The 19567-nt window shown below is 42.8% G+C and overlaps 1 long non-coding RNA gene across 1 annotated transcript in view; it reads right to left on the bottom strand.

Annotated features, from left to right (window-relative positions):
- Positions 1-11950: 11950 nt before the first annotated feature.
- Positions 11951-19567, bottom strand: part of LOC309841513 — a 268973-nt gene continuing 261356 nt past the window's right edge. The window contains exon 2 of the long non-coding RNA XR_014299161.1: positions 11951-12123. This is a non-coding gene — a long non-coding RNA (uncharacterized lncRNA). The remainder of the gene's footprint in view (positions 12124-19567) is intronic.

Below are 19567 nucleotides of genomic sequence, written 5' to 3'. Positions count from 1 at the left end.
ATAAGCAGGAATGCAAAAGCGAATCTTGTTTAACTCTACTTAAAACCCCATTTCCCAAATTTGTTTGCAAAATGTACCATGCAATAGGTGTCCTGTGGGACACACTTTGGGACCCATTTATAGATCAGGTTTGTCTCTGTTCAACAAAGCAGGCAATACCTCCCTTATTCAAATTGTAATGTGAGGATAACATGGGACTTTGTTTGTGACAAGGCTTTCTTGAATCTCATAGACTATTCAGTGAAATACACCCATACAGATTCAATCTGAAAGTAAAAGAAGTATAAAGTCATTACCTGGATCAAAGTCAGTGTTTATATAATGGGTGTAATGAGTGTACATTAAACTCCCAAACGATCTGGCCTAAGAAATGCTCATTTTCTAAATCAGGTAATGAGCCCCCACCTGACTAGCTGTCAGAAAATTCCATCTCAGTCATATTTTGCAAAAACCCTCCTCCGCCAAGAATTGTGCAAAAGTCCTTGGGAGCTTGTACAATCTGGACCATTCCAGGAGAGACCCTCTGACCATCAGCCCACCATCCCAGCTTACCTTGAAGGTGGCATTTCTGTTGCCTTAAAGCTAAGCTTGTGTACAGGACATTTTGGGCCCTGGCCAGGATGGGAGCTGGGGGGCAGGGAGGTGCAGAGGCGGGCTCTGTGTCTGGGATCAAACTCCCTCTGCTCAGCCCACAGCTGTGCCCATCAGAGGTCCTGCCAGTTCCTCTTTTCTGGAACCAGTTACATTTTTCTATCCTATCCTTCCTATTCTCTGGGAGCGCTCTCCCAATTCCTCCTCTGTCTCCTCCCTACTAGGAGCTGTTTCTGCCAACCCTTGGGGCCCCATCCTCTCACAGACAATCCACTCTGGTCACCCAGAGGAGCTCAAGTCCTGGGCCTGTGATTTAAGGAGGCCTGGAAATTTCTGCTTCTAGCTACTTTCTTGGGATGAAAAACAGGAAGCAATCCATCATTATGAGAACAAAAATACAAATTAATAATGGCTCAGCAAATGATCACAAGGACACAAGTAGTATGTGTTATGCCTCAATAATGGGTCTGTGATTAAAGGAGCGAGACTGATACAAAGCGAAGGTCAAGCAAAGCTTTATTTCGAGCCAAGCATCAAGAAGCTAACCGAGGGGCGCCTGGGTGGCTCAGTGAGTTAAAGCCTCTGCCTTCGGCTCAGGTTCATGATCCCAGGGTCCTAGGATCGAGCCCCGCATCGGGCTCTCTGCTTGGCCGGGAGCCTGCTTCCTCTTTTCTCTCTGCCTGCCTCTCTGCTAACTTGTGATCTCTGTCTGTCAAATAAATAAATAAAATCTTTAAAAAAAGAAAAAAAAAAGAAGCTAACCGAACGTTCGGGGCCACACCTCTTACAAGAGAGGGCGACCCTTCTCTGTTTCACAGATTAGCTTTTAAGGGCAAAGGCCATGCGGTCGGGCCTGGTCACACACAGGTGGCCAATGAGATTGTAACCCACACAGGAAACTCCACAGTGATGCTAGGTGACCAATTGAGTTACAATTTACCCTAGTAGACATTTGAACCAGCCTATTATACCTTGATTGGGATTGGTGCCCAAAGGGCGGGGCCCATACTCCTTGGTAACCAGGGAGACAGTATGCATCCCCCCCAATGATGGGATGCCTCCACCTGGCCTGACCCACCTTTGTATCTGGGCTTTGTTACCTGAAGCTGGTTTCTGGGACTTGTCTCCAAGTAAATTCCCTGGGGGAAGGGGAGCAGGGACAGTTTCTAAATAGGTCCTTACATTCCCCCCTTTTCTTTGGAGACTAGTCAAAATCTTGGACTTTTTAGCTAGTTCTGATGAGGGAGCAGGAGGCTGGCTGAGGACAAAGCAAAAACTGGCTTACAAATGTCCTAAATCTCACTAACAAAGACGATTGATAGCAGGATTCTGACACCCCACCAAAAAGTCTCCCAACGATCTTAATGTTAATGGCTGGTCTAAAGACAACATTGATCCAGCAGCAAGGGCAAGGCCTCCGGCAGGCCTGGAACATCCTGGCACCTTGTAGGCCCTCTTTAGCATATGAAAACTCCACTGAAACCTCCCTTCCCCTCACCTTCCCCCAACAGCAGGGTACATAACCTGCCATCCCTCACAACCCGGGGCAGCAGCTCTTCCTGCCCACGGGTCCGGTCCCCATGCTTTAATAAACCACCATTTTGCACCAAAGATGTCTCAAGAATTCTTTCTTGGTCATCGGCTCCGGACCTCAGCCCACCAAACCTCACCTAGGTTCTAGAACTTCATCATATGGCGCCCAACTGGTCATCGGCTCCGGACCTCAGCCCACCAAACCTCACCTAGGTTCTAGAACTTCATCAGTTCTATACACTCCTTTTAATGGCTGCTAGACCGTTTTAATAACTCCAGTGTGATTTACCCAGAAACAGTATTTCTCTACTAAGGTTATGCAGAGCCCCCCTCCTCCTTTTATCAAACAGTAGGTTAAGCCCCCCCTTTTTTATTCATAATTGCTTATACCTCCTGCCAATATCTTAACAACAGGGCCAACAATGAATTTAATGAACTCACTGGTTTTTTTTGAGTCTTAGTTTTGGTCCATGATTGGCCGGGTCCGTTGGCAGCGGCATCCACCTCTGGGGGGCGTTCTCATCCTCGGCTTGTTTGACGTGACCCACATGAATCCAGGTCTACTTTTATTGCCATGGGTGTGGTCAGGGTGACAGTAAACAGTCCCTTCCAGCGAGGCTCCAAGCCTCCCACTTGGCAGCAGCGCTTCCAAACTAAGTCCCTGGGTTGGTGAGGATGTTGCTCCACCTCCGATTCTGTCCCAGTGTGGGCAGTCCAGATCCCTGTATGGGCTCTTTTAAGACAGACTGTGATGCCTGCAGTGACTGGAGCACAGACTGAGCAGTCATTTCTGCTAGAGCAACCTCTTTCTCTTTTCCCTCTTCCCATTCTAGTTCTTTCTGCATTTACCACCTGACACTGAACACACCTATCAACCGTATCTTGAGCCATATGCCCTAATTTAGAAACCTAGAACTGCTTGCCCATAAGCTCTTTAAACTTGCATGTCCCCAAATGAGTGCCCTGATGTATTTGACTTACTAATTTTCTTCTAATCTTAGTCCAATCTCCTTTACAGTCTAATTTAGTCCACTCTACCATAGTGAGTCCTCCCTTAGTCAGTTCAGAGAGGTCGCGCCATCTCCACCAACTGCGGTATGCACAGCCTGCAGTAGCCCAATGTCCCAAGAAACTCCCTCATGGAGACCAAAACCTAAGTGAGTGGTGTGGCTCTTACAAAGCTGTGTTTTCATTGCTGACATCCAATACCTTTTCCTGCAGAATCTGTAAGAGTGCTCTCATCCCCTGCAAGCAAGACCCATAGTCCTCAGCGGCTATTTCTACTATTCCCACTAACTCGGTCAGATTCTTCCTTTCAAATTCCTCAATTTTCTGAAGTTTCTTCCTTATATCTGGGGCTGACTGACTGGCAAAGGCAAGATCGTTTACACGAGTTATCGTGAAACTTCTCTGAAGTTTACCTTAAGTTGTCTAGCTTAGGTAAACAAACATTTAATAACAATCTAATCTAGAATTTAACACCCATAAAGCCATGTTATTAAAACATAATTTTTATCTCTAAAATAACCACTTCCAGAGATAGCCAAATCAGGACTAACTTGTTTGAAAAACAAGTCCAGTTTTAACAAACTTGGCCTAATTGTTTACATAAGCTCAGCAAGAATAGTAAGTAATCATATAGATCTTTTAGAATCTGCTTTGCTGGAACTTTTTATAAGGAATCTCTAGGTTGAACTTTTACTAGCCTCTCCGGGCCAGAAGCCAAGCCACGTACTCGCCATCAGACATGCCTGCAATACCTGTCAGATTTGGGCGAACTCCTGAGGTGCCCAAAGTAATCTGACTGAGGCTTCTCCTCCTACCAGGGAGTGACATTCTTTACTCACCTGGTGAGGCTGCTGGGAACTCTGTAAGCAAGGTATGAGGCCAACAGTTCCAAAGGCCTTTACGGCTCCAGGTTTTACAAAGTCAACCTTAGTTCCTTTAAGCCGGCCATATCTGAGTCTTTTCAAATATGACGTTCCAGTCAAAGCTGGTAAAATAACCAGTGTCCAATGCTGTCCTGTTACAAGGAGAACAGATTTTTATTGAACTTACGCAAATGACTAATTGCCAAGGAAGAACTTATTGAGCCCTTTTGGTTTCAGATAGAGAGAAAAGTTGAACGCCTTGATTCATTTACAAATAAACATCTTTACATCTCTATAAGTTACAGGTAACTTAAAAAAAAGTTTCCCGGGGCACCTGTGTGGCTCAGTGGGTTAAAGCTGCTGCCTTAGGTTCAGGCCCTGATCCCAGGGTCCTAGGATCGAGCCCCGCATCGGGCTCTCTGCTCAGCGGGGAGCCTACTTCCTCCTCTCTCTCTGCCTGCCTCTCTGCCTACTTGTGATCTGTCTGTCAAATAAATAAATAAAATCTTTTTTAAAAAAAGGTTTCCCTAGTTTAGAGGAGCAAACATTACAGAACTAATAATGTTTCTAAAACATGAAGAGACAACATTACAACCTTTCAGTTTATCTAGTCCCATGTTACCAATTCTGGTTTAGTCTGAATGTAGCCCTTACTTCTGTAAATCTTTACCCATTTCCAAATCTTTATCCATTCCATTGTGTAGGAATGGATCTAGCTCAAACAGTGGCCCCAGGCATCTGATATTTTTTCTCTCCTTTTTACCTGTTTCCTGCTTTTCTACAGAGTTGTTTCCCTTATTTCCATCAGTCTTAATTACACTTAGCAGAATTTTATACTCTTAGAAATACCTTAACCTCTACTGAAGATTAAATATAAACCAATTGTGAACTGTTACAACAGAATTCTTCAGATGGCAAATTTATCAATTAGTTAAGAACAAAACATATTTACGAACAGATTTCAAAAGCACAAACCTAGTTCCAGCAACCAGCGCTCTAGCATTTTATCCCATTTGGTTGAAGTTTCAGGTTAGCAAAGACTTTGAAAGCTACTTTAACAATTACCCATTGAAACTGAGACAGACAACCATCAGTTTAGTCATCTCTTTGCTAACAGATTTCAACACAGATTTTTTTTTTTTACCTTAAGTAAAAACTCTGAAGTTTCACATTTACTACTGTTAACTCAAAAGACATGTTTGTCCTAATTAACACAACAAGCTGAACTTAGTTCCAATACTGATTTACGTTCCACCTGGGCCCACTCCACTTCGAAGGTTTACCTGAGACCCGGGTGGGAAGATCCGGAGTGGGGGTGTTAGGTCCAGGGGCGCTCTTCTTGATTCCCGACAGTGAAGAACAGAAGAAAGTGCCACCAGAAGGCAGAGAAAGGGTTCCCAGTTCTAGGACTCATTAGCTCCAAGAGAGGAGCACACACCATGCTTTCCCGCCAGCAAGGGGGAGGGGCTAGGCAGTCTCCATCCGGCCAGAGAGGGCAAGGAATGTCCCCGAAACAAAGTTGTTTCGGCAGCTGCTTGGGAATATTCCTTAAAGTCTCTGTCTTAAGTTAGACTAACTCCAGTTGGCTCCAGTTATAGCCATTTGAAAGTCAGAGTTCCCTTATTCTGTTTGCCCCATTCCTTCAAACACAACAAACAGCACAGCAGACAACAAAAAGACAAGACAAAGACAACCACAGGCCCAGCAGATCTTACCCAGAACCTGCCACCAGTGGGGACTTTTTGATCTTCTGGCCATCCAGGGGGACTCGAACCCCCTGGCCACCTAGGGGGACTTGAACCCCTGGTGACCACCTGGGGAACTCAAACCCCCAACCGCCTAGGTGACCGCCTAGGGGGACTCGAACCCCCTTGACTGTCTAGGGGGACTTGAACCCCCCGACTGTCTAGGGGGACTCGAACCCCCTGGCGATCTACCAGTGGAGGGAAGGGGCGTCCCCGCATCCTCTCCAGCCCTGGGGATCATGGCCGCGTCCGGCTTCACCCCAGTGAGCTGTACCTGGAGCTCCACCCAAACAGACCAACCTATCTCACAGAGCACCTGGAGACCGGTGGATCCCACAGAGTAAAATCTGTGAGATCTTACCTCGAGGTTTTTCCCAGAAATTCTGATGCTGGTTCAGTTCTTGTCGTTTAATCCCGGACGAGCCCCCATATGTTATGCCCCAATAATGGGTCTGTGATTAAAGGAGCGAGACTGATACAAAGCAAAGGTCAAGCAAAGCTTTATTTCGCGCCAAGCATCAAGAATCTAACTGAACGTTCGGAGCCGCGCCTCTTACAAGAGAGGGCAACACTTCTCTGTTTCACAGACTAACTTTTAAGGGCAAGGGCCATTCGGTCGGGCCTGGCCACGCACAGGTGGCCAAGGAGATTGTAACACACACAGGAAACTCCACAGTGATGCTAGGTGACCAATTGAGTTACAATTTACCCTAGTAGACATTTGAACCAGCCTATTACACCTTGATTGGGATTAGCGCCAAAAAGGCTCCCAAAGGGCGGGGCCCATACTCCTTGGTAACCAGGGAGACAGTATACTTTCCCCCCGCCCCATCGATGTCTCCACCTGGCTTGACCCACCTTTGTGTCTGGGCTTTGTTACCTGAAGCTGGTTTCCGGGACTTGTCTCCAAGTAAATCCCCTGGGGGAAGGGGAGCAGGGACAGTTTCTAAATAGGTCCTTACAGTATGTTCTTCACTCTCCCTAAATAAAAAAAAAAGTAAAAACTAAACAAACAAAAACTAATGATGTGCTATATGTTGGCTATTTGAATTTAAATTTTAAAAAATAAATAAAGTGAGCTGTTTAGGGGCACCTGGGTGGCTCAGTCGGTTAAGCATTTGCCTTTGGCTCGGGTCATGGTCTCTGGGTCCTGGGATCAAGCCCCACATCCGGCTCCCTGCCCAGTGGGGAGTCTGCTTCTCCCTCTGCTTCTGCCCCTCCCCACTCATGCTCTTTTTGTCTCTCCTCTCAAGTAAATAAATGCAATCTTTAAAAAAAATAATAAAGTGAAATGTTTGGAATGAGTTCCCTTTTATTTCTGATGAAAGATCCACTTGTTTGTGAGCAAACTGTGTTGCCGGCAGAAAACTTAGAATGCCAACCACCTGCTCGGACCATGGTCCTGACACCAACTGGATGAAGATCCCCCTAGATCCTGACTCAGTTTAAGAGGAGGCAGACAAACCTCTTGAGGATGAATAGGTAATACTGACTCTGTAGGGTGAAGACAGTTCCCCAGAAGGTGACCAAAGGGAGGAAAAGAAATTCCAAGCACTACCTTCCACCCACCCCCATGCCCTCACCCTCACACCTTTCCTTACATGAGGAAAATATTCTGTCTCTCCTTCCTCCTCTTTTTGAGTCACCGCTATTTATTTTAGAGCACAAGTACACTGTCAAGAAACAGCCAGACAACCCTGGTGATTTTTCCTGTGATGTGGGGCCAAAGCTATAAAACCAGGACTTCACTCTGATGTGAAATTACTCTTCTGGAAGTCTCTGTGCAGAGGAGGATGGCTCAGTTGTTAGCGAGATGACTTCATGCTTTGTTTATGAAAGAGAGAAGGAAAATTAAGGTCAACAGAGAGAAGGGAGAAAGAAGGTGGGTGGAGTTCATTCACGGGAAAAACACTAATGCTCCAGGATTGTCAGAGCTGGCCATGAACTTGCCACCCAGTGTGGCCCAGAGGAAAACTCAGATGCATAGAACAGGTGTTGGAGAAGAAGACCAAACTGACAGAGAGGACTATGATTGGGGTCCTGGGGTGCTGGTATAGGTGGTCAGGGAGAAGTTTGACTCAACCTGGGGTCCATTCCATTTTAGGATGATTTATATAGCTGTAAGTTCTAGATTGGAGACTTGCCTTTTCTGCTTGGAGATTTGATTCCCATTATTGAGCAACCAGTATATGTCAAGGAATATGCCAGGCACTGAGGGCACAAAGATACATAAAAAGAGCCATTATTCTAAAATTTAAGATCCTAATTTATCTCAATCTCAATTTACTTGTCTCTATAATGGGCATGGTAATTTCTACTTCCCAGGGTTGTCAAGAATCTTAAGTGAAAGTACAGGAGTTATACTTCTGTTAACTATAAAACACTGTACAAACACTCTCTTTTTTGCAGCCACTATGCAAACAGTATGGAGGTTCCTCAAAAAATTAAAACTAGAATTACCATATGACCCAGTAATTCCACTACTGAGTACTTACCAAAGAAAACAAAAACACTAATCTGAAAGATACATGCATCCCTGTGTTTATTACAACATTGTTTACAATAACCAAGACATGGAAGCAGTTTGTATTGCCCATCAATAAATGAATGGGTAAAGAAGATGTGGTATAATGTATGGGGAGAGAGGGCATATGCATGATGGAATATTACTCAACCATAAAAAAGCATGACATTTTGCCATTTGCAAGACATGAATAGACCTAGAGTGAAATGAACACCAGGTGAATTAAGTCAGTCAGAGAAAGACAAATACCATCTGATTTCACTCACATGTGGAATTTAAGAAACAAAACAAATGAACAAAGAAAAAGAAAAAAGAAAGAAAGAAAGAATCCAAAAAGAAACTCATAACTATAGAGAACAAACTGGAAGTTTCCAGAGGGGAGGTGAGTGAGGGGACAGGGGAAACAGTTAATGGAGATTAAGACTACACTTACCATCATGAGCTCTGAGAAATGTACAGAACTGCTGAATTTTGTACTGTGCTGAAAAAGTATAATACTGTATTTAATTTTATTTGAGTAAAAAAATACAAATGTTTATATATTTATTGCAAGCTTTGTTCAAAGGAGGGTTTGAAACAGTAACTTGTCAATAAATCTTCTCCTTGGGGCGCCTGGGTGGCTCAGTGGGTTAAAGCCTCTGCCTTCGGCTCAGGTCATGATCCCAGGGTTCTGGGATTGAGCCCCACATGTGGCTCTCTGCTCAGCAGGGAGCCTGCTTCCTCCTCTCTCTCTGCCTGCCTCTCTGCCTACTTGTGATCTCTGTCTGTCAAATAAATAAACAAAATCTTCAAAAAAATAAAAAAATAAATCTTCTCCTTTTTATAACTTAATAGGTTTTTGAAATAACAAAAAAATGTACCAAAATGTTGGAAAGATGCTACGAAGAATTCTGATTAATGTTCAACTGTTGGCTCGCCAGTGCAGACAAGCCCTGAGTTGTAACATTTGCTAATTGCCGTGGTGTAAATACTCCCACCACAATTTCAAGCTACCAACGTGATGTTACTGAATGCATAGGTGGGAAAATACAACCATAGTGGACTCCAGCATACCATGGACAAAAAGAGCTTTTTTTTCCTGGACCATTTGAGAAAAAAATTGCCAGCCTGACACATCACCCCCAAATACAACAGTATATGTCTCCCCCAAATACAGACATTCCATCATACACTAAAACTATAAAAATCAGGAAATAAACACCATCTGATGCAGAGACCTCATGCAAGCTTCACTGATTGTCCCAACACGGTCCTTTATAGCAAAAAGATTGAGTTCAAAATCACATGCTGTGACTCATTTAATATGGAACAGTCTCTTGGCTTTTCCTTGACTTGATCTTAACATTTTTTAAGATTTCATAGATCGTCCCTGGGTGTGGGTTTGACTGATACTTCCTCATGATTCTATTGAAGTTTCGCATCATCGGCAGGAACACTAGAAGAGCACTGCTGAGTTCTCACTTTGTCCTATTAGGGGGAACATTCTTTAGATCTATCCCATTATTGATGTTCATTTTTAACTCTTGATTAAGGTGGTGCCTGCCAGCACCATATGTTATTCTCTTTCCCTTTGTGTGGGTTAATACTTTGAAATTCTGTAACTATCCTTTTCTTCATGACATTTTCAATTCATTCCTTTATGGATTTGTTCTATATGGACTCTTCTTGTTTCATTTCATGAGTTTTAATCCATTATCATCATTAATTATTTTATTGCCAAATTGTCCTTGATTTGGACAGTGGAACATTGCCCTTTGACCATTTCCTCTTTTTTATTTTTTTCCTGGCAACCATATGATGTTCCGCGCTCCTCCCCCAGCCTTGGAATCAACCATTATCCAAGGTGCTCTGCTTTCCTGGACTCCTTAGCAGAATCCTTCGTGGAGAATGTTATTTAGAAACAAAATCTGAGTAGGCTAGCTGTCTCTGAGGATCACTATAGGGGTGTCACTGCTCCCAGGCCCCTTCAGCAAAGAGATAAGGATTCACATGTACACACACACACACACACACACACACACACATCTGTATTTATTTCTGAACCTTTTTTTTTTTTTTACTGAAAGCCAAGAGTTCACACTGATCCCTAATTCTAATTCAAAACCTCAGAGTTTATTCTAGTTTTCTCCCTTTCAATATTTGTATCTTTCTTCCCCAGCAGTGAAAACTTAAGACCTGCGAATTATTGAGCTATAACTCACATCATTGGTTTAAAGTGCACAATTTAGGGACACCTGGATGGCTCAGTCAGTTAAGTGTCTGCCTTCAGCTCATGTCATGAATCCAGGGTCCTGGGATCCAGCCCCGCATTGGGCTCCCTGCCCAGTGGGGAGCCTGCTTCCCCCTCTTCCTGCCACTTCTCCTGCTTGTGTTCTCTCTCTCTCTCTGACAAATGAATAAATAATTTTTTAAGGTGCACAATTTATTGTCTTTTAGGATATTCACCTGGTTGTGCCAACATCATCATTATCTAATTCCAGAATATTTTCGTCACCCCAAAAAGAACCCATTAGAAGCCACTCTCCAAATCTTCTCCTTCTATCCCCTATCATCAATAGTGTGGTTTCTGACTCAACATATTTGCCTGCTGGGGACATTATAAATGGGATCAAACAATATGTGACTTTTTCTATCTGATTTCTTTAACTTAGCACAGAGTTTTCAAGTTTCATCCATGATGCTGTGTGTGTCATAACTCTATTCATTTTTACAGTCAAATGCCATTGTATGGATAAAGTACATTTTGTCTCTCTATTGGTTAATGCACTTGGGTTATTTTCACTTTTTTTTGGCTATTGTGAATAATACTGCCATGAACATTCATTCACAAGTTTGTTTTTTATTAATTACTTTTATTAACATATAATGTATTATTAGCCCCAGGGGTATAGGTCTGTGAATCGCCAGGTTTACACACTTCACAGCACTCACATTAGCCCATACCCTCCGCAATTCCATAACTCAACCACCCTCTCCCTACCCCCCTACCCTCTGCAACCCTCAGTTTGTTTTGTGAGAGTAAGCGTCTCTTATGGTTTGTCTCCCTCCCCATCCCATCTTGTTTTATTTTTTTCTTTCCTATCCCCCAAGCCCCGCACTCTGCCTCTCAAATTCCCCATATCAGGAAGATCATATGATAATTGTCTTTCTCTGATTCATTTATTTCGCTCAGCATAATACCCCCCACTTCTATCCACATCATTGTAAATGGCAAGATTTCATTGCTTTTGATGACTGCATAGTATTCCATTGTGTATATATACCACATCTTTATCCATTCATCTGTGGATGGACATCTAGGTTCTTTCCATAGTTTGGCTATTGTGGACATTGCACAAGTTTTTATGTGAATATGTTTTTTTTTATTCTCTTGTGTATATATCCAGGAGTATAATTGCCAAGTACTGGGGTAATCATGTTTTACTTTTTGAGAAACTGCCAAAATGTTTTTCAAAGTATCTGCATGATTTACTTTCCAACTAGCAATCATGAGTGTTTCAATTTCCCCAACACTAGTTACTGTTTGCTTGTTTTATTACAGTCATTCTAGTGGGTGAAAGTTATATCTCATTGTGGTTTTGCTTTGCAATTTGCTAATAAGTAATGATACTGAGCATCTTTTCGTATGCTTATCAATTACTGTTTATGTATCTTCTTTGGAGAAATGATGTCTACTCCTTTGCCCCTTTTTTTTAAAGATTTGATTTATTTATTTGACAGACAAAGACCACAAGTAGGCAGAGAGGCAGGCAGAGAGAGAGGAGGAAGTAGGCTCCCCACTGAGCAGAGAGCCCGATGTGGAGCTCGATCCCAGGTCCCTGGGATCATGACCTGAGCCGAAGGCAGAGGCTTTAACCCACTGAGCCACCCAGGAGCCCCCTTTGCCCATGTTTTAATTGGGTTGTTTTTTTACTGTTGAGTCGCAAGAGTTTGTTATGTGCTCTGGATGCCAAAACCTTACCAGACATAGAATTTTTAAGTATTTTGTTCTATGGATTTTTTTTTTCACATTTGTGAGAGTGTCTTTGCTAGTTTTGGTCAGGTTATCTATATTTTCCCTTGGTTTGCTTGTGTTCTACGTGTCAGACCTAGGGACTGTTGCTTAATCCAAGGTCATGAGGATTCCCATCTCTGTATTTTGCATGTTAATAGTTTTAGCTCTTAAATATAGGTTTGTTGAATTTTGAGTTAATTTTCATATAGAATGTCCAACCTCACTCTTTGGTACATGGATATCCAGTTAAACCAGCATCGTTTGTTAAAATGAAATTTTCTGGGACACCTGGGTGGCTCAGTTGGTTAGGCTGCTGCCTTCAGCTCAGGTCATGATCCCAGGGTCTTGGGATCAAGTCCCACATTGGGCTCCTTGCTCAGTGGGGAGCCTGCTTCTCTCTCTGCCTCTGCCTGCCACTCTGCCTGCTTGTGCTCTCTGTCTCTGTCTCTGTCTCTCTCCGACAAATAAATAAATAAACAAAATCTTTTTTAAAAAAAGAAAAGACAATTTCTCCCTGTTGAGTTGTTTTAGCATCCTCATTGAAAATCAGTTGGCCATAGGGGTGTCTCGGTGGCTCAGGTCTGACTGGGATCAAGCCTGTGTTGGGTTCTCTGCTCATTCGGGAGCTGCTTCTCCCCTTCCATCTCCCTCTGTCCCCTCCCCTACTCATGCCCTCTCTCTCTCCTTCTCTTTCTCTCTCTCTCTCGTATAAATAAATATAATCTTTTTAAAAGGGAAATAAATCAATTGGCCATTAATGTATGATTTTACTTCCAGACTCTCAACTCCCCTGAACTCTACATTTACCTTTCTGCTAACACCACATGGTATTGATAACTGTAGCTTTGTGGTAATTTTTGAAATCAGGAACTGGGTCTTATAACTTCATTCTTCTTTTTAAAAGCTGTTTTGATTATTCTGGGTCCATTGCATTTCCACATGAATTTTAAAATCAGCTTGTCAATTTCTGTGAAAAACAAAACAAAGCAACAGCTAGGTTTTCAATAGGGTTTTTTTTTTTTTGTGGTTGCCCTTTATCAAATTGAGGAAGTTCCTTTCCATTCCTAACTTCCTGAGTGTTTTCATAATGAAAGTGTGTTGAATTTTGCCAAATGCTTTTTCTGCAACTATTGGGATGATCATATGGCTTTTCTCATTTATTTTATTAAAATTGTGTAATACATTAATTGATCGTTTATATTGAACCAATCTTTGCATTTCTGGGATGAATCCCAGCTAGTTATGGTATATAATTCTTTTTATATTCTGCTGGATTTGGTTTGCTAAATTTTGTCAAGGGTTTTTTCGTCTACATTCATAAGGAATGTTGGTCTCTATTTTTTTTTTTTCTTTGTGATGTCTTTGTCTAGTTTTGGTATTAGGGGAATATATGAGTTCAGAGGTGTTCCCTCCCCTTCTATTTTCTTTTGGAAGAGTTGGTTCTAATTCTTCTTTAAACATTTGCTAGAACTCTTTCTTCAGTGAAGCCATCTAGTCCTGTATTTTTCTTTGTGAGAATTTTTTGATTATTAATTCCATCTCCATTCTGGTTTTCTATTTCTTCTTGAATCAGTTTTAATAATGTGTATCTTTCTAGGAATTTGTCCATTTCATCCAGGTTATCTGACTTATTGACATATAATTGTTCATAGTATTCCCTTATAGTCCTTTTTATTTCTGTACTGTGAGTAGCAATGTTCCCTTTTTATTCATTACTTTTGTGATTTAAGTCTTCTCTCTTCTTGGTTAGTCTAACTAAAGGTTTGTCAATTTCATTGATCTTTCCAAAGAAATATCTTTTTGTTTTATTGATTTTTTTTCTATTATTTCTCTATCTTCTGTTTCATTTAATCGTTATTTTCTCCCTTCTGTTTTTTGGGGGTTTTATTCAGGTTTAGTTTCCCTTTCCCCTCCTCCTCCTTCTCCTCCAACTCTCCTCCTCCTCCTTCTCTTTCTTCTTCTTCTGTCAACTTTTGAAGTAGAAGTTCAGGTAATTCATTTGGAATCTTTTTTCTTTTTTAATATGGATGTTTGTCGTCATAAATTCCCTTCTCAGCACTGTTTTAGCTACATACCATAACTTTTGCTACATTGTGGTTTTGTTTTCATTCATACCAAGGTGTTTTCTAATTTCTCCTGTGATTTCTTTTTTGACCAATTAATTATTTAGGAGTATGCTATTTAATTAGCTCATATCTATGAACTTCCCAAATTTCCTTCAATTACTGATTTCTAATTTCATTCCATGGTAGTCAGAGAACATACCTTATATGCCTTCAATCCTTTTAAATTTATTGAAACTAGGGGCGCCTGGGTGGCTCAGTTGGTTGGACGACTGCCTTCGGCTCAGGTCATGATCCTGGAGTCCCGGGATCGAGTCCCACATCGGGCTCCCAGCTCCATGGGGAGTCTGCTTCTCCCTCTGACCTTCTCCTCGCTCATGTTCTCTCTCACATAAATAAATAAAATCTTTAAAAAAAAAATTTATTGAAACTAGTTTGATGGCCTAATATGTGATCTATTTTTGAAAAATGTTGCATGTCCACCTGAGAAGAATTTATAAGAAAAATAGTAGATGTTTTTGTGCTTTCGGGAATGATCCTGAAGGAGGTAAGAGAAGTGATGTTGTACAAAAGAGAGGAGAGCATTGTTTGTGCAATGGCCTTGGCCAGACCCAAGGAGAGGGGGGTGGAGTTCACAAATGGAAGTACTGATTTTAGCAGAAGCACAGAAGTTTACCCATGGGAACAGAGGCAGAGAATGTGGGGGCAGATCCTGGTGGATGGGCAAATGGGGCGGGGCAGACTAAGGAAGTTCTTTTCATTATCTCAATAAATGGGCAGCAAGGTCAACAGGTAAAAGTAAGGATGGGAAGAAGTGGAGGTTTCAAGATAGAGCAGAAGATGCAAACTAGCCATTCCGGAGAGGGGGAAATCAATCGACTAAAGACATAGTGGGTCCTTGTCTGGAAGTATTAAAGCTCCATTGGAAGATCATGGTCATCTTGGTTGTGTGTTTTTCTCCAACTTTGTTTAGCTTCACTGGGACAGGCACAGAACATGTGGAGAGCTGGATTTCATCAAGAAATCAAGTGATTGTTATAAGTGACCATGGAATTATGGCTGGGGAAGAAAGGGAGTGAGGACATTAAAAGACAAGGGGCCACAAAACACTGATAGGAGCACTGGAGGTTCCAATGTCCAGGGATTGTCAGAGTTTGGGTATTAAAGAAAGTGAACTAGAAAGATGGGAAGTGGTAGGAAGAGAGTTGGATGCACAAAGTTGACATTGTGCCTTATTAGTAAAAGCAAAACATGGTTGGAGGACTAAGATACTGTGTTGGGTGGGAGTCAAGATCATAGGAAGAGGGATGGTCAAGGAACTGAGAGTCCCAGTGCTTGGAAGGTTCAGACACAAATGTGTTACAAGCATCACAAATTCAGACTGGATGTAAGGTGGAAAGCAACAGTGATCCAGGAGCCCAGATCACTGGGAAATGAGGAGAATGAGCCAGAAATCAATGAAGACAGTAGAAATTGGTATATGATGACAGTTAAGTCCAAACCTTCCTTTCAGGAAGGCGGAGGGGAGAAGGGTCTACTTGTGACAGTAAGGATGTAAGAGGACACTTGGCCACCTCCAAACCCCTCAGTACAAGGGTGGTAAGAGGACCAACAGCTTCCACCTGAGAGGGCAGCAGGAACAGTAAAATCCCAAGGGGGAGCTGGGTTCCTGGTCGTATGTGTGGGCAAAGGGAATGTTCAGGGAAAAGTCAAGATATGCAAGATATGGAGATACTTTTGTTGATAACCCAATCCCAGAGGGCACAGTGGAAGGTTTTTAGGAGTCAGAGATGAGTGGGAGAAAGGGACTGAATAGGGCATGATAGAGCCTTTTGGAGATCAGTGACCCAAGATGAGGCATGACCTGGGAGTCTGGAGTCCAAGTGGCGACTGAGAACACAATGACGAAGGGGCTCATAGATCAGTCATGGAGTTCAAAGCAGATCGTGGTGGTGAGGTAGGAGTGCTGGGGTAGGCAGGGCCTGGTGTTAGGGGCTCCTTCTTTACCCTTAAAGGTACATGTTACCCACACACGCGTTGCTGGCAAAGGAGGAATCTAACTGAGCGGCTGGAGCATTGGAGCAAGACCTGGCCCCCTCTCTCCCTGGCTGTCACCTGCTAGCCATGTAGTGCCATCTACCCTCTCTGTGACCTAGTTTCCTCATCCACAGAGTAGAAATAAACTCTATTTCCTAGGTGTGTGTGGTGGGGAGTAAGTGACTAAGCCATGACAACATTCAACAAACAGTAGTTCCTGTGAAAGCCCCAGGCTAAGGTTCACTTGGAGCCAGATGCCACTGGACTTCCCAGTCACATGAACCAACAAACTCCCTTTCCTCATGGGCTGTGCAAGCTTGAGTTGAGTTTTCTGACTCCTATGACTAAAAGGTTCCTGGCACAGACACAATTTTCATCTCCATTAAGTAGATGAGGAAGCTGAATCAGGTTAACCTGGCTCCTCAAAGTTCCACATCTCCAACTTACCCACAACTAATGAATCATTGAACATTACATCAAAAACTAATGATGTGCTGTATCTTGGTTTATTGACTCTAAATAAGAAATAAGTTAAAAATTAAAAAAATAATAATAAACACAGTTCTGTCTGTCTTGCCAATCTGCTCAAAATTAGCCAGCCCACCAGGACTCAAAGCCCAGGTGCCCAGGAGACTCTAATGTGTAGTCAAGTGTCTTCCTCCCAGGAAGACTCTGCAAAGGCCAGGACTGGACATTGTGGAGAAAAGAGAGGCTGATTTGGCTGCCTCTTGACCTTGGGCTGATCACTCTGCAGAACAGAGTGTACAGTCACAGACCATGCCTGGGAGGACTAATTTTCACATGGCCCAGTGGTCCAGATCCCAGGTCTGTGCTCCCTGGAATGGGGTGAGCCGAGGACAAGTAGAGAGGTGTTCCCAGACCGGCACACATCGTCTCCAGGCTCCTGGATCCAGGACAGTGTGAGCTGAAGGAGGCGAGAGCCCATGGGCTTCTTTTCAAGCAAGGAAATCCACATTACACACCCACCCTCCCCCTCCTCTGTATTTACCAAGTTTTCTTCTATTATTCTATCTCCATGTCTCTTCTTTTTGTCTACATCTCCTCTTTGTACAAATTATTTTTTTGTACAAATTAAAAAATTATTTTTATATAATATATATATGTATATGTATATAAGTGAAATATAAATCCAAAGATGGAACATCAGACCTCAGGACTAAATAAACCATAAACTAGAATAGGAAATGTACCCTAAGGGGATGGGGATGGGCTGCAGCAGCACCACATGCTAAGTAGGATATTTCACCATGGCTAAGGTTGAGCTTCCTGGCGGCCAAAGCAAAAATGGGAAGCTACAATATATAATTTGGAATATTTAAGTAGTGTGGACAGACAATCTGCCCTCAAGTGAAACAAAGGTTTTTCCAGCACTTAGCCCAAAAGGACATTTTTCACGTGTGTGTGTGTATATAGGTGTCACTGAGTGACACTGAGTAGTGTCAGACACAGGTGTCCCTGGCCACATCCCTGAATGTCCATGCAGTAGTGGTCTTATAAGCCTATTTGTTAGAGTGCCCTTTGGGGGAAAAAAAGCCAACAAAATAGTCCCAAGAACAACTCAGTGAGAGTCTTTAGAAAACATGGAGGCAAATGCAATTTTCTGATGACTTAGTTGGATCCAACAGCACTTCCCAAACTGTTTCTCAGTATCCCCAAAGTTTTACGTGGCAATGAAAAGTACTCTATAGGAAACCGGTTCCATAGTCAGAGAAGTTCAAGATAAAATTGGGATTAAACAAAATCAAGCAGGTTTTCTAACAATGGGATTTCAAAGAGCTTTTAACACTCCAGCATCCATGTGAATCTCCAAGTTCAGGTAAAGGATGCATTCTCTCCCATGTTTGTCTCTGGAACCTTCTTCTCCACCCACCCCCATTTTTCCCAGAGTACCTTTTAAGAAGCTCACAGAAAGCTAGAGTTGCATGGACATGGTATGAGAAATTAAGATCTGGAAGAATGGGTGAACTAAACTCCAACTAAAATATTTCTCAGCAAGGCATTTAGTAGAGTTGGCCCATTGGTAGTCTTAAGGCCATGGCATGCAACTGGGACCAAACTTCCGGTGCTCTGTTATTCTGGTGATCTAATAAGAACACCTCTTCCTACAGCCCCTCTTTTCCTGGACTCATCTTCTCAATTCACACAACTGGAGGTCACAGGAAAGAGATTGTAGAAGACAAAGACAAGGACCTTTCAGAACCCAGGAGACGCTCCACCTCCACCACGTGAAGACAGACGTGCTCCCCTCAGGGCCCGGGCCATATGCAAAGGGTGGGGTTTCCTTTGTCCATGGCTTAGCTCCATGGAGCTGAGGAAGCTGTTAAGGGGCTGGGGTCTCAGGACTAGACCCCAGGAGGTAGACAGAGGGGATCAAGGAAGAATTCCAAGTTGAAATCTGAACTAGAGCCAGGCAAAGAGATAAGAAGTGGGAGGGACCGGAAAGTAATTTCAGAGGTGGCGTTGGGAAATGGGTCTAGACCCTAGAATCACTGTGAATTCAAAGAAAATGTGGCCTTAGGGTTCGTTACCTGATTTCTGAAACCTCAGAGAGAGAGAGGCACAGTGATGATTCTGAATTGGTCAAAAGTGGGTTCATCTACAGCCCATCAGCTGACGGTTCCAGCCTTTGGGGCTTAAAGCAGGGCCATCGACAACTCAACATAGATCTGGATTTGGGACCTGACCCACCAGATGCTCCCCATCCGAAACGGCTGCTAGAGAGATCATGTACACATGGAAACTTTGAAAGGGCCAGACACAAAAAACACCTGTCTGGGGATGTACATCCCAGGATTGCTGGTCATGCTGGAAAATGGGAAAGCCTAGACATGGTCCTCATGGGAACTGATTCACAAAAATACGCTACATTCATGAGACAGAATACCCCACCCCCTTCAGGAATGTTTGAAGTACGTGTATTAATATGGAAAGAAATGCATGATAAACTCATAGGTAAAAATACAGATTATCAAAATATAAATAGCAGCGTCCCCTTGTAATGGGCAAACCCTTTCTTTGTGTAAGTATGCACAGACAGAAGTCTGAAAGGAGATCTCGAAACTGGTTTTCTGTGGCTTGTGAGGCTGCTGATTACTGATATTCTTTTTCTTTTTGTTCATCAGCAATTTCCTTTTCTATAAATAAACATGGATTTTCTTTACGTAATTATTTTTTAAAAACAGTAAAAG

This window comes from Mustela nivalis, assembly GCF_964662115.1.
Source record: "Mustela nivalis genome assembly, chromosome: 10".
NCBI classification, from domain to species: domain Eukaryota; kingdom Metazoa; phylum Chordata; class Mammalia; order Carnivora; family Mustelidae; genus Mustela; species Mustela nivalis.
Note: the sequence above shows the minus strand (reverse complement) of the source record. Positions and strands in the feature narration are given on the sequence as shown.